Genomic DNA, 10,750 nt, shown 5'->3' on the forward strand with positions numbered 1-10,750 from the left:
ACAAACTCTACAAGTCCTTTTTTTCTTTTCTTGTTTCATGTTATTACTGAAAACAGAACAGACATTTAAAGGACCTAGTCCGTGATGCTATTGAATTGTACTGAATTCATTTTCACAGATCACATTAAATAATAATATTAAAAAAAAAAAACGGTTTTGGTGAAAGTGGGCTTCTGCCACATCATCTAGTTATAACAGCAAACATTTACCATCCTTGTCTCATATTTTCAGTGTCTGCTGGAGTTGTTATACACTCACTGGCCAGTTCATTAGGTACACTAGTGAAAACGAATGCATTTTTATATAAAGGTATTGCACTAAATCCCCCTTTTTTGACACACAAGGTGCTTCTAACGCAGCTAACTAGCTGTATGTTCTTCTAGAAATACGAAGACACGTCACAGCAGAGAAAAAGGAGAGAGACGTTATGACATGCAGAAGATGATCAATGCTCAAATGTTCTTTTAGAAACTGAGATGATCCCCAAATTCAAAGAAAGTGGCCAAAGGACATTAAGTCATTTGTCAGCATACACACGCATACTGGGTGAAAATACACTCACTTGCCAAAACATTAGGCACACTAGTGAAAACAAGTGCATTGTAACATAATAGTCCTGCATCCTGGAGGATGGTGCTGTTAACCTGGATTGCATTAAACACTTTCTGTTAATTAGCCTAGTCCACAGACTGCATAAGGGTTGTCAAAAGTATAGGAACATATGTCAGTACATGACAGTACAATTCAATAAACTTCAGCCTCCAAAATGAAAACACAGTTGAATCCACAGCGCTGTCTGTTATTTTAAACTAATGCTGAATATCTACGTCAAGATAATATTTAGTGCAGGGGTGTTATATTAGAATTCATTCTAATATGGAGTGTACCTAATGTTTTGTCTAGTGTGTCTGGTGTCTAGTCACGGTCACAGTCCATCCGGATCTCGTGATTCAGTCCGTGAGCGTGACGTCGCCGCAGTAAAAGGAACAGCGGCGGGAGCACGTGCCGCTGAAAACCTGCTCACCGTCCCGTCCACCGCCACACTACCTCACATCAGCACACGGTGTCGATATTGGAGACCGTTATAACAACATGCAGCTGATTTTATTTACTTCCTGATTACTGACGTCCGAGCAGCGTAGCCTACGTTCCGTTTTAGTGGAAGCGCGTGGACATGTCCACGGACAGCAACGAGCCGCATAAACAAAAACTGCACCTGACGTTTCCTGTCAAGGCAGAAGGACGTTTGTTGTCAAGGGGTGTTGAGGCGGTGAGGGGATTTGAAAGACACTGAAGGTCGGCTTAAAGCGTTTTCTGGAGATGGAGAGTCCAACGTATCCTAACGGGGACTTGACTGGAGCTGCTCCCGTTCATAGCTCCGGGGAAAACTCTTGTCTGAAGAACAACTGCAACTTGATTCCGCCACAATACCGGAATGAGCTCGTACAACTTATTAAACTGGCAGGACCAGTGGTAAGAATGAAGCGCCCCCTTTTGCTGTTTGCCGCGTACTATGTTTATTGTAGTCAGGTTTCCTGTCCGAAAAAGGAAGTACAATGTTTCCATTGATACGGAGAGTTGAACTTTGGGCACACAGATTCATCCCCGTTTTTTTTTGGCCTATATTTGTTTAGATTTTTTTTTCTATTTACCGTTGGGGGGAAGAAATGAGCGAAAATTATATTTATGAGCTTCACAAGCTTCACAATAAAAAGCATGTTTTTTATCTATTCTGTTGGAATCAATGTACGGTGTGATAATTTTTTTTATTAATTAAAAAAACTAAAATTATAATTACACATCTGATATGTGCTTTAAACTGACGCCATGATCTGTATTTTCTCTCATTTCGATGTTGTTGTTTTTATGTAATTACAATTAGAGTTAGAAGCTATAAAGTGCCATTTCTTCATTCAGCAAACTTCATTCAAATTACTTTTATGACATAAACTGATACAACCTTAAAACAAACAAGTCTGTGGCTGTGCTTGTGCTTCTCTCAGCTATTGAATATGATGAACTGATGTGATGTCCTGCCATCAAAGCTTGACCAAGACTAGCCTGGTGTAGTCAAACTGACTTCTAATCAGAATATGAGTCTGGATTTAATTATGGGGAGTGTTTCGATTGATACAGAGCAAAAAAAAATACCTCTTTGTGTAATTGGATACTCCTATAACCAATCTGAGCCGTTTTGTTGTAAGATCCCACTGTGGAATAAATTAAAGGATTATCTTATTTTATCTTATCTTAATAATTAGTAACACCTCTTAAGTTACACAAAACCAGTGCCTGTTTAATGACTCTATATGATTGGTGGGGTATTTCTTGCATATGCAGATGAAAATTCAACATAATCAGATGGAAAGTTTGTGGTGGATTTCGTTACCACAACAACTAAATGATGTTACACGGTCTGTATTTCAGTCTGTGTTTGAAGCAAAGTGAAGAAGAAGGAATCAAGGTTAGAGGTCTTCACATCAAGGGTTCACATGCTGTATAGTCCTCAGTTTCTTTGGCATCTTGCATCATTTCAGGAAGGTATTTTGTTTGCTCTTGTTCTCCCAGGTCATTTCTCAGCTCATGGTTTTCATGATCAGTATCATCAGCATGGTGTTCTGTGGTCACCTGGGGAAAACTGAACTAGCAGGAGTATCACTTGCAACTGCGGTGAGGAGACTTGATGAATCCTGCCTTTGTCTGTTCCTGTTACGGTCTTGTATTTACTTATTTTTTTTTTGTATGGGTTGATTGAATGATGCTCTTTCATTTGCAGGTGGTTAACGTCACTGGTATATCCATTGGCACCGGTTTGTCAGCCGCATGTGATACCCTCATATCCCAGGTAGGGTCCTCAACAAAGTTTGTTCTTTAAACAGCTGAACAATGAGCATTTTGTTCAGGTGTGTATTCTTAAGGTTTGTTTAGTGGTGTGATCAGCGACTCCTCTTCTCTGCTGAATTGCTTGTGTCGTGAAGACGTATGGGAGCGGAAACTTGAAGCGTGTTGGGGTGATTCTCCAGAGGGCGATTCTGATTCTGCTGCTGGCCTGTTTCCCCTGCTGGGCCGTCCTCATCAACACTGAACCCATCCTACTTGCTGTCAAACAGAGCCCAGAGGTTGCCAGGTCAGTTTAACAGCTCACAGATTTATCAGATTCTTTTCTTAATGAGTTTATGTTAGCCTCATCTTTAACTACCAGAGTCCTCGACTATTTGGTGGCAACTTCATATATGACTAATCCATAATAAATGCACAAACAAATTGTCTGTGTTACTTCCATGAAGTCTCGCCCAGCTGTATGTGAAGATCTTCATGCCCGCTCTCCCCGTGAGTTTGATGCACTGTTTTTTTCTCCTGTGTGTCACTAAAGACATTTTGAGGATAAAAATAGTTCATTGGTTAATGCTCAAATGTCTGTTTTCTATTTTCAGGCAACTTTTATATACCAGCTTCAAGGGAAGTATCTACAAAACCAGGTATAGTCTCTAAGCACAGGGTTACAGAGGTCAAATGTAATAATAGTAATATTAATTTAAATCCACACTAAGTTCTGCTCTTGGTTACAGGGAATTATGTGGCCTCAGGTTACAACTGGAGCAATCGGAAATGTGCTCAACGCAATCATCAACTACATCTTCCTCTATCCTCTGGAGATGGGTGTTGCGTGAGTTTTTATATTATCCCGAAAGAAAGACTGGTGATTTTTAATTGTTCTGCTACAATAATTATTTGTCTACAGGATAAAAATAAATGTTACAGCTACGCTAATACTGGATAATCCAAAGCCAATTTAAATCTAATGTCTAGCCTCACCGAAATGTAAATATCTTACTTCTTCCACTCTTGCGTTCATGCTGGGGTAGGAAAAAGGTTATCATTGTGGTATTTTTTTAAGTACACAGACTCTACATAATCACAAACAGACAAACATTACAATGAATATCCACAAATCTGTGGCATACTTTTAAATGTCACTGTTATATCAGCAAAGCCTGGGTATTTCTCAATAACACGTCCTTCTACCTCTATTTTGATTCTAATTCCTACTCATGAAGTGGATCTGCAGCAGCTAATGCCATCTCACAGTATTTACTGGCTTTGTTCCTCTATGTGTACATCTGGTGGAGGGGTCTGCACAGAGCCACCTGGGGAGGTCAGTCCTCTTCTCAAGAGTTTCCTTTTTTCTTCATATTGAACTCTACTACTGTAACTTTCTAATCATAACAATCTGATTTATCATCTGCTACAGCATGTTAATTCCTTTACGTCCTCTTTACAACCTGTGATCCACAGGCTGGTCACTAGACTGTCTGCAGGAGTGGGGTCTCTTCATCAAGCTGGCCATCCCCAGCATGCTCATGATTTGTCTGTCATGGTGGATATTTGAGATCGGAGGATTCCTGGCTGGTGTGATCAGTGAGGTGGAGCTGGGGGCTCAGTCCATCGCATACCAGCTGAGCATTGTGGCTTACATGGTAAGTCCTCCTCATCTCTGCTACCTAATAAGTCTGAGATGACGATGTTGTGTTCTCAGTGTGTTCCATGAAGTGGTTACTAAAAGCAACTTTTATCACATTTGAGATGTGTAGCAATGCTTTTAAAATAAATATCTCATAGGGCCTCTAAGAAATAGCCTTTAACCCTGAATAACTCAGGAGTTAATCTGCTACATCAGTACTCTGTGGATGTGCTTTGGTCATATTTAACATGCCACCGGGATAATGAGGCTCCTGCTCATCTGAATAAAAATTGCTTTCCTGGCATATTAGCCAAAAAGAAAAAAGAAAAAGATTTTGTGCGTTCCATACTCATTAATCACTTAAGCAAAAGAAAAACATTGCTGAGACTGAAATATATGACATCAGCTTTTTCCAACACTTAGGGCTAGGAAGTAGAGTCCTGAAAAAAACAACACAAAAAACCAACAGAAATTCATGCTTAGTTGAAAACAAAGAACATGCAAATATTTCTCCTTGACTAGAAGAAAATGTGTATTTGAAATGTGTATCGAAGCAGGTATTCAGGGCCTGAAGTAACTGAACTAAACTGTCAATTAAAAATAAATATAAAAAAGAAAAGAATTTTATTGATCATTCAGTGTCAGCCATAATAAATGGACAATAGTTATTGCTTATACTTCATAATGCAATAACGCAGAAAAACCGAAGAATAGGTTTTCCATCTCTTGAGCTGGACTCACTGTTTTATATTTGCCTCTTTTGTCTGCCTCTCCCCTTTAGTCCTGGATGGCTACAGGTTTACAGTGCGCTTCTGATGATTAGCTTGTTATTAATCTGGCACAGACATACAGTACGGACTCTTAAATATGTAGCCTGTACTGTAGTACTAATTAAACCAATCAGATGTAGAGGCATAGCTCAGCTCAGCTGGTTCTGTCTCTTTGTTTTTAGCATTGCTAAGCTGCGCTAAAATAATATTGGAATATTGGATTGTAATATCAAAAGATATTAGTGTATTAGATAGTTGCTCTTGTTTTCAGCTTTTATGGATATATTATGACCTGGATGACTGAGCTTTTACAGACGTACTCCTCTTTTACAGTTCCCACTAGGATTCTCTGTTGCAGCCAGTGTAAGAGTTGGTAACGCTCTTGGTGCAGGAAACGCAGAGCAGGCCAAGCTATCTTGCAAAGTCCCCATCATCTGTGCATGTAAGGACCAGTGCACACAGTACATGCTACTTGAAGTACAGCTACAGAAAATAGCTGAACTGAGATGATCGTGTCGTAGTAGAAACAGAGTTATATTTTACACAAATCACAGCGGTTTTTTTCATGGACACGTAAATTATATTCTGTTACCTTTTATCGTTTAACTTTATTGACCATTACTATTTGTCCGTGTGTTTTTTGCTTGCCTAACACAGTCACAGTTGCCTGTTTTGTCGGAGCTAGTTTCAGCATCTCCAGAAACGTCATTGGATACATTTTCACCTCAGAGCGGTGAGTATACACCCTGACAGCAACTGAAGCCCGTACTCATTTTATGGGTCTTTAATTGTAGTTAGTGTGGTGTGACAGAGTTTGTTTTATATTTCTGTTCAAGCTATTATAACTTGACTGAGATCTTCATTTTTATGCTGACTCACAAACACTGAAATGTGACCATTTAATGAGCCTCAGTTATGTCTAACAGGTCAGTTGTCGGTGAGGCTGCGCAGCAGACAGGCACTGTTTGACATTATCATCTTACTGAATAAGTAAGCTGAGAATAGTTTCAGCACTCTAACCTGTTTATATAATGCATCATTTGACTGGAGATCATTTATGATGCAGCTACGTCACTAAGAAACTGAATAATCCTCTTCTATGAAAACACATGCAAGCAGACAAAACACAAGCAAATGAAGAAAACGTCTTCACCAATATGACAACAAAAAGTGTTATAATAAATGTTTTAATATTAATAATGTCATGAGTGAAAAACAAAACCAACAAAAACTGAATTTCCAACACCACGAGTAGCAAACATCAAGTGTATCCCAGCAGGTTCATCACTTAAAGGTTCATGGAAACATTTCTGTTGTCATTTGCTCTTTTTGCCACGCATTTCTGTATTTTTTGGTGTTGGGAATTTTTGCTGGTTTTGTGATGGTTTTCACCGATCAAGCATAACATTATAACCACCTGCCTAATATTGTGTAGGTCTCCCTTGTGCCTCCAAAACAGTTGTGACTCATCAGAGAATGGACATGATAGTAGCTCTTCCCTGAACAGTTATATAACCTTTGTGGTGAGTTCAAGTGAAAATGTTTGACCCAGACACAAGTGGACATGGACCTTCTGAGGGTGTCCTGTGGTGTCTGGAAACAGAATATTGTTAGTGTTCTATGGGTTGAGGGGAGGGGCCTCTGTGGATCATCCCACAGATACTTGATCAGTTTTGGATCTAGCCAATTTGGAGGCCAGGTCAACACCTTGTGCTGTTTTTCATGTTTTTTGAGTTGTTCCTAAACCGTTTTTGTGTGTGTTCCTGTGTCAGGCTGCATCCTGCTGGGGATGGCTGCTGCCTTCAAGGAGTGACATTGCTATGGGGTGGGGGTGCCTGGTCTGGTCTAGGTGGGTGGTACATGGCTGATCGGTGTACAGTGCATTTTTTTGTCATACTGATGAAGACATTTTCTTCATTTGCTTGTGTTCTGACCATTTACATGCGTTTTCTTAAACTGTAGCGCGTTAAGCTCTTGACCACCACATCTCCTGTCTTCTGATATTCCATGTAAATAATTCAGTGTGTCTTGAACACTGAGAAACATCTACATCTGCATCTTTTTCAGAGACATTATCCAGAGGGTTGCTGACGTCATGCTCATATTTGGTTTCATGCATGTTTGTGATGCCACTGCGGTAAGAAACTATTAACATTTCATGCACAAAATTAACATTTTAGACATATTAACCAGTGATGTGACCAGACATGTGTTTGTTATGTGCAGGGCGTGGCTGCAGGTGTTCTCAGAGGAGCAGGAAAACAGTTGATTGGTGCTCTGTTTAGTTTTGTGGGTTTCTACTTCATCGGCTTCCCCATTGGCGTGTCCCTTATGTTTGCCGCAAATATGGGGATTGTAGGTAAGACTAAACTGCTAATATGCACTACTATGTCTTTTGCACTACTATGCCTTTCAGGAAAGCCATTCATATACCCCCCTCTAATAGGACTATGGACAGGACTTGTCATCTGTGTAGCACTACAAGCAATCGTTTACATCACATTTTTATGGAAACTTGATTGGAAAAAGGCTGCAGATGAGGTTGGTAGCTACATTACTTCAATAAAAATCATTTTTACTTTGCCTTTATACATATTTGAAAGTTAAATACACGATCAGCAAGTGTCCTTAATGTCTCTGATCAGGCCCTCATGAGAGCAGGTGTCCAGATCACAGAAGAAAAGGAGATGGTTGACTTGGAGCACACAGGTGAGAACAAGCAGCACAAACACTTTCTAATAGTTTAAGTCTTGAGTAAAGTTTTGTTGCTAATGCTAAAAAAAATCCCTTCTCAAACCTCCAGATTTAATTTCAAACCAAGACCAAGAGGAGGACACAAACTTGAACGTTCACAATCCAGACCAAATAGAGTTCACTGTTACCACCACAGTGGGAGGTGTCCTGTCAGTAAAGCAACTGGTTGTTTGGCGCGGCCTGGCTCTGTTGATCATGATCATCATCCTTCTTGCTGGAATTATCACCAGCATGTTTCTTCTGAGGATGTTAAAACAATGATTTCTTTAGGCTGCTTGTCATTTTGATCTCACTGAGAATCAGCTCTCAGCCTTATGTGTAGTCTGTCTGTAACAGTCTCACTTTCCCTTTTCACTACAAAACAAACCACAAAGTGCCTGTGTCTAGTGTGTGGTACCTGAGTAAAATCCAGTTAAGACTTGGAGACAAAAGCTTTTACATGTGCCTTTGCTGGACAGAGCTCAAGTATTTAGCTAGCATTACAAAACTACCATACACAGCCTAACATGTTACATGTCAGTGCTCTCACACCCACACACTAGGGCTGAACTGATGAGGGATCAGATTGGTTTGTCTTTCATTCAGCCAGATGGGCAGAAACTGTATCAGACTTCCCTCTCAGTGGGCAGATTTCAGTATTAGTGAAACTTTGGCTATTCATGCATTTATACCTTTTCATGTTTCACCTCTGGAGGTGGTTTGAGATTTCAGTCAGTCTTGGATGTTTCCTTGAACGCTTCGTTTCAAACGTTTCATTTACACCTTTTTTTGTTTTTCTTTTTGTTTCTTTCTTGTCAGATTTAAGAGCAGGTCTACCAATAAATACTAAGTCAAAGAAAGACATTTTGTTAGCAAGCCAAAGTAGGGGTAAATTACAAGCAAATGGTTCACTTGCATTTGACAAGCAGCACTATGAATGAAGATGAATGAATGGCAAACCAATCCAACAACAAAGTGTTGGCTCATGTCACCTGTATCTGGGCCAAAATGTTAAACACCTCTAAGATCAGAGCCAACAAGCAGCTAGCACATAGTTTCTAGTAATGAGGCTTTAGTTAGGTGACTACTGCCCAGGTGGCGGTAGTCTGAATTCGTCATTTAAAAGGGAAAATTAGGAGAAGCTACAAGGTGCCGTGGAGAGCTGGCCTCTCCTGAATTATGCTGATCAGTTGATCTTCACTCTGTCAGTCTCTTGACTTGCACTGGGTTGCCAAGCTGATAAACCAGTCAGAGTGATCTTTCTCACCTGTTTGCACAGTTAACCTATTGAATGTGCAGAATCAGCCAAAATATTGACATAGACGGGGTCCAGCAGGAGTGGCAACAAAAAGCGTCTGCAACAATCACACACCGACAGGCCAACACCAGCAAACGGCGGAGTGGCGACTTGGTATTTCATGGCCCATACATCCCCACCCACTTATTTTTGGGGGCGGAAAGTTTGTTTGGGTGGGCTTTGTACAGTGATGGTCAGAAGAATCGCACCAACGCACTCATTCTTGTCATTTCTTTACAGCAAAATGTCTCCGATTGGGTCTGCAGTGTCTTGCAGAGGTATTTTTTTTCTCTGTATTGGTTGAAGCAAAATGAAATCCAAATGGCGAGTTACAAGGCTCATATTCTCATATGATTCATGTTTGTACTTTATGTCAACACTAGTTTCTGTGTGTGTGCTGCTCAGTTTTATTCTATTTAGTCAAATTGTGACAGAACACTTAGCAAGAAAAGTTCATGTGGACTGTTCACTACATGTATTAACACTGTTGTTACTGCTCTTTCTTAGTTTTTTTGTCTTCCATTTTATTGCCTCTCTGATCATCTTGTGTATAAAATAAGAAAAGAAAATGTTACGGTCAAAGAGAAGAAGAGTCTGATAATTCACCAGTTGCTCATTTATTACACCGGGCAATTTATTTGTGAGATTACGAGCAAAGACGCTCTGCGATGAAACACTTCAGCTAGGCTGAACAGTGTTCCATAAAGAGGGCCCAGGACAAACAGGGCCATTTAAACCCAATTTAGCGCTGACTGTAAGTTATCAGACTAAATCAGGCCTGATGTGCTGCGCGTTCATGAGCCAAGACAAGCACAGATCTCATCAGTTCACAGTAAAGAAAACAGAGCATGTTATCCACCAGTAGACTTTGACATGAGTGAAGATGACACATGCCCCACTCAGCTCCACCCCTGTTGTTTCATTTCATTTCACTTCTTTTCCTCACGTGTCATCTTGGGTTCAAATGTGTGTGCGATTCTTTGTATCCTGAATGTTGAAAATTAACCTGTGCACGATGCACGGCATTGGCAGTCACGTATGAATGTCTGCAACGTAACAGCCTCCATGTGGAAATATTTAAATCCATACATGAAATAAAGTTATTTTTGGATGTATTTTCTTAATTCACATGATATTTAAAGGAAGAGTAAATGGTGGGATTATTCTGTCACTGCCCTGGGACAACAGCACTGAACAGCTTTATTTTCAGTTCAATATTCATTCATTCATTCATTCATCTTCTGTAACCGCTTGTCCTGTGAAGGGTCGCGGGGGGCTGGAGCCTATCCCAGTTGTCATCAGGCAAGAGGCTGGGTACATCCTGGACCGGTCGCCAGTGTATTGCAGGGCCCAGTTCAACATTTAAAGTACTGTGATCATGTAGCATGCGCTTTGGTTTAGACTTCTGCCAGTCAGCCATAACATGAGGTGAATAACAATTAAAGGACCTGCTGCTAACATCTTGGTGCCAGATACCACAGCACACCT

General features: G+C 40.3%; 1 pseudogene across 1 annotated transcript; it reads left to right on the top strand.

The window, feature by feature from the left end:
• The first annotated feature begins 1,085 nt into the window (after positions 1 to 1,085).
• Positions 1,086 to 10,750, top strand: LOC311501930 (multidrug and toxin extrusion protein 1-like; annotated as a pseudogene). The gene is made up of 17 exons (XR_014699915.1): positions 1,086 to 1,473; positions 2,569 to 2,670; positions 2,777 to 2,845; positions 2,979 to 3,127; positions 3,288 to 3,330; positions 3,435 to 3,479; positions 3,570 to 3,667; positions 4,059 to 4,156; positions 4,297 to 4,478; positions 5,566 to 5,674; positions 5,890 to 5,965; positions 7,005 to 7,063; positions 7,300 to 7,369; positions 7,459 to 7,591; positions 7,679 to 7,773; positions 7,878 to 7,941; positions 8,036 to 10,750. The product of XR_014699915.1 is annotated as a multidrug and toxin extrusion protein 1-like (transcript).

The sequence above is a fragment of the Chelon labrosus genome (genome assembly GCF_963514085.1).
Source record: "Chelon labrosus genome assembly, chromosome: 2".
Classification (NCBI taxonomy): domain Eukaryota; kingdom Metazoa; phylum Chordata; class Actinopteri; order Mugiliformes; family Mugilidae; genus Chelon; species Chelon labrosus.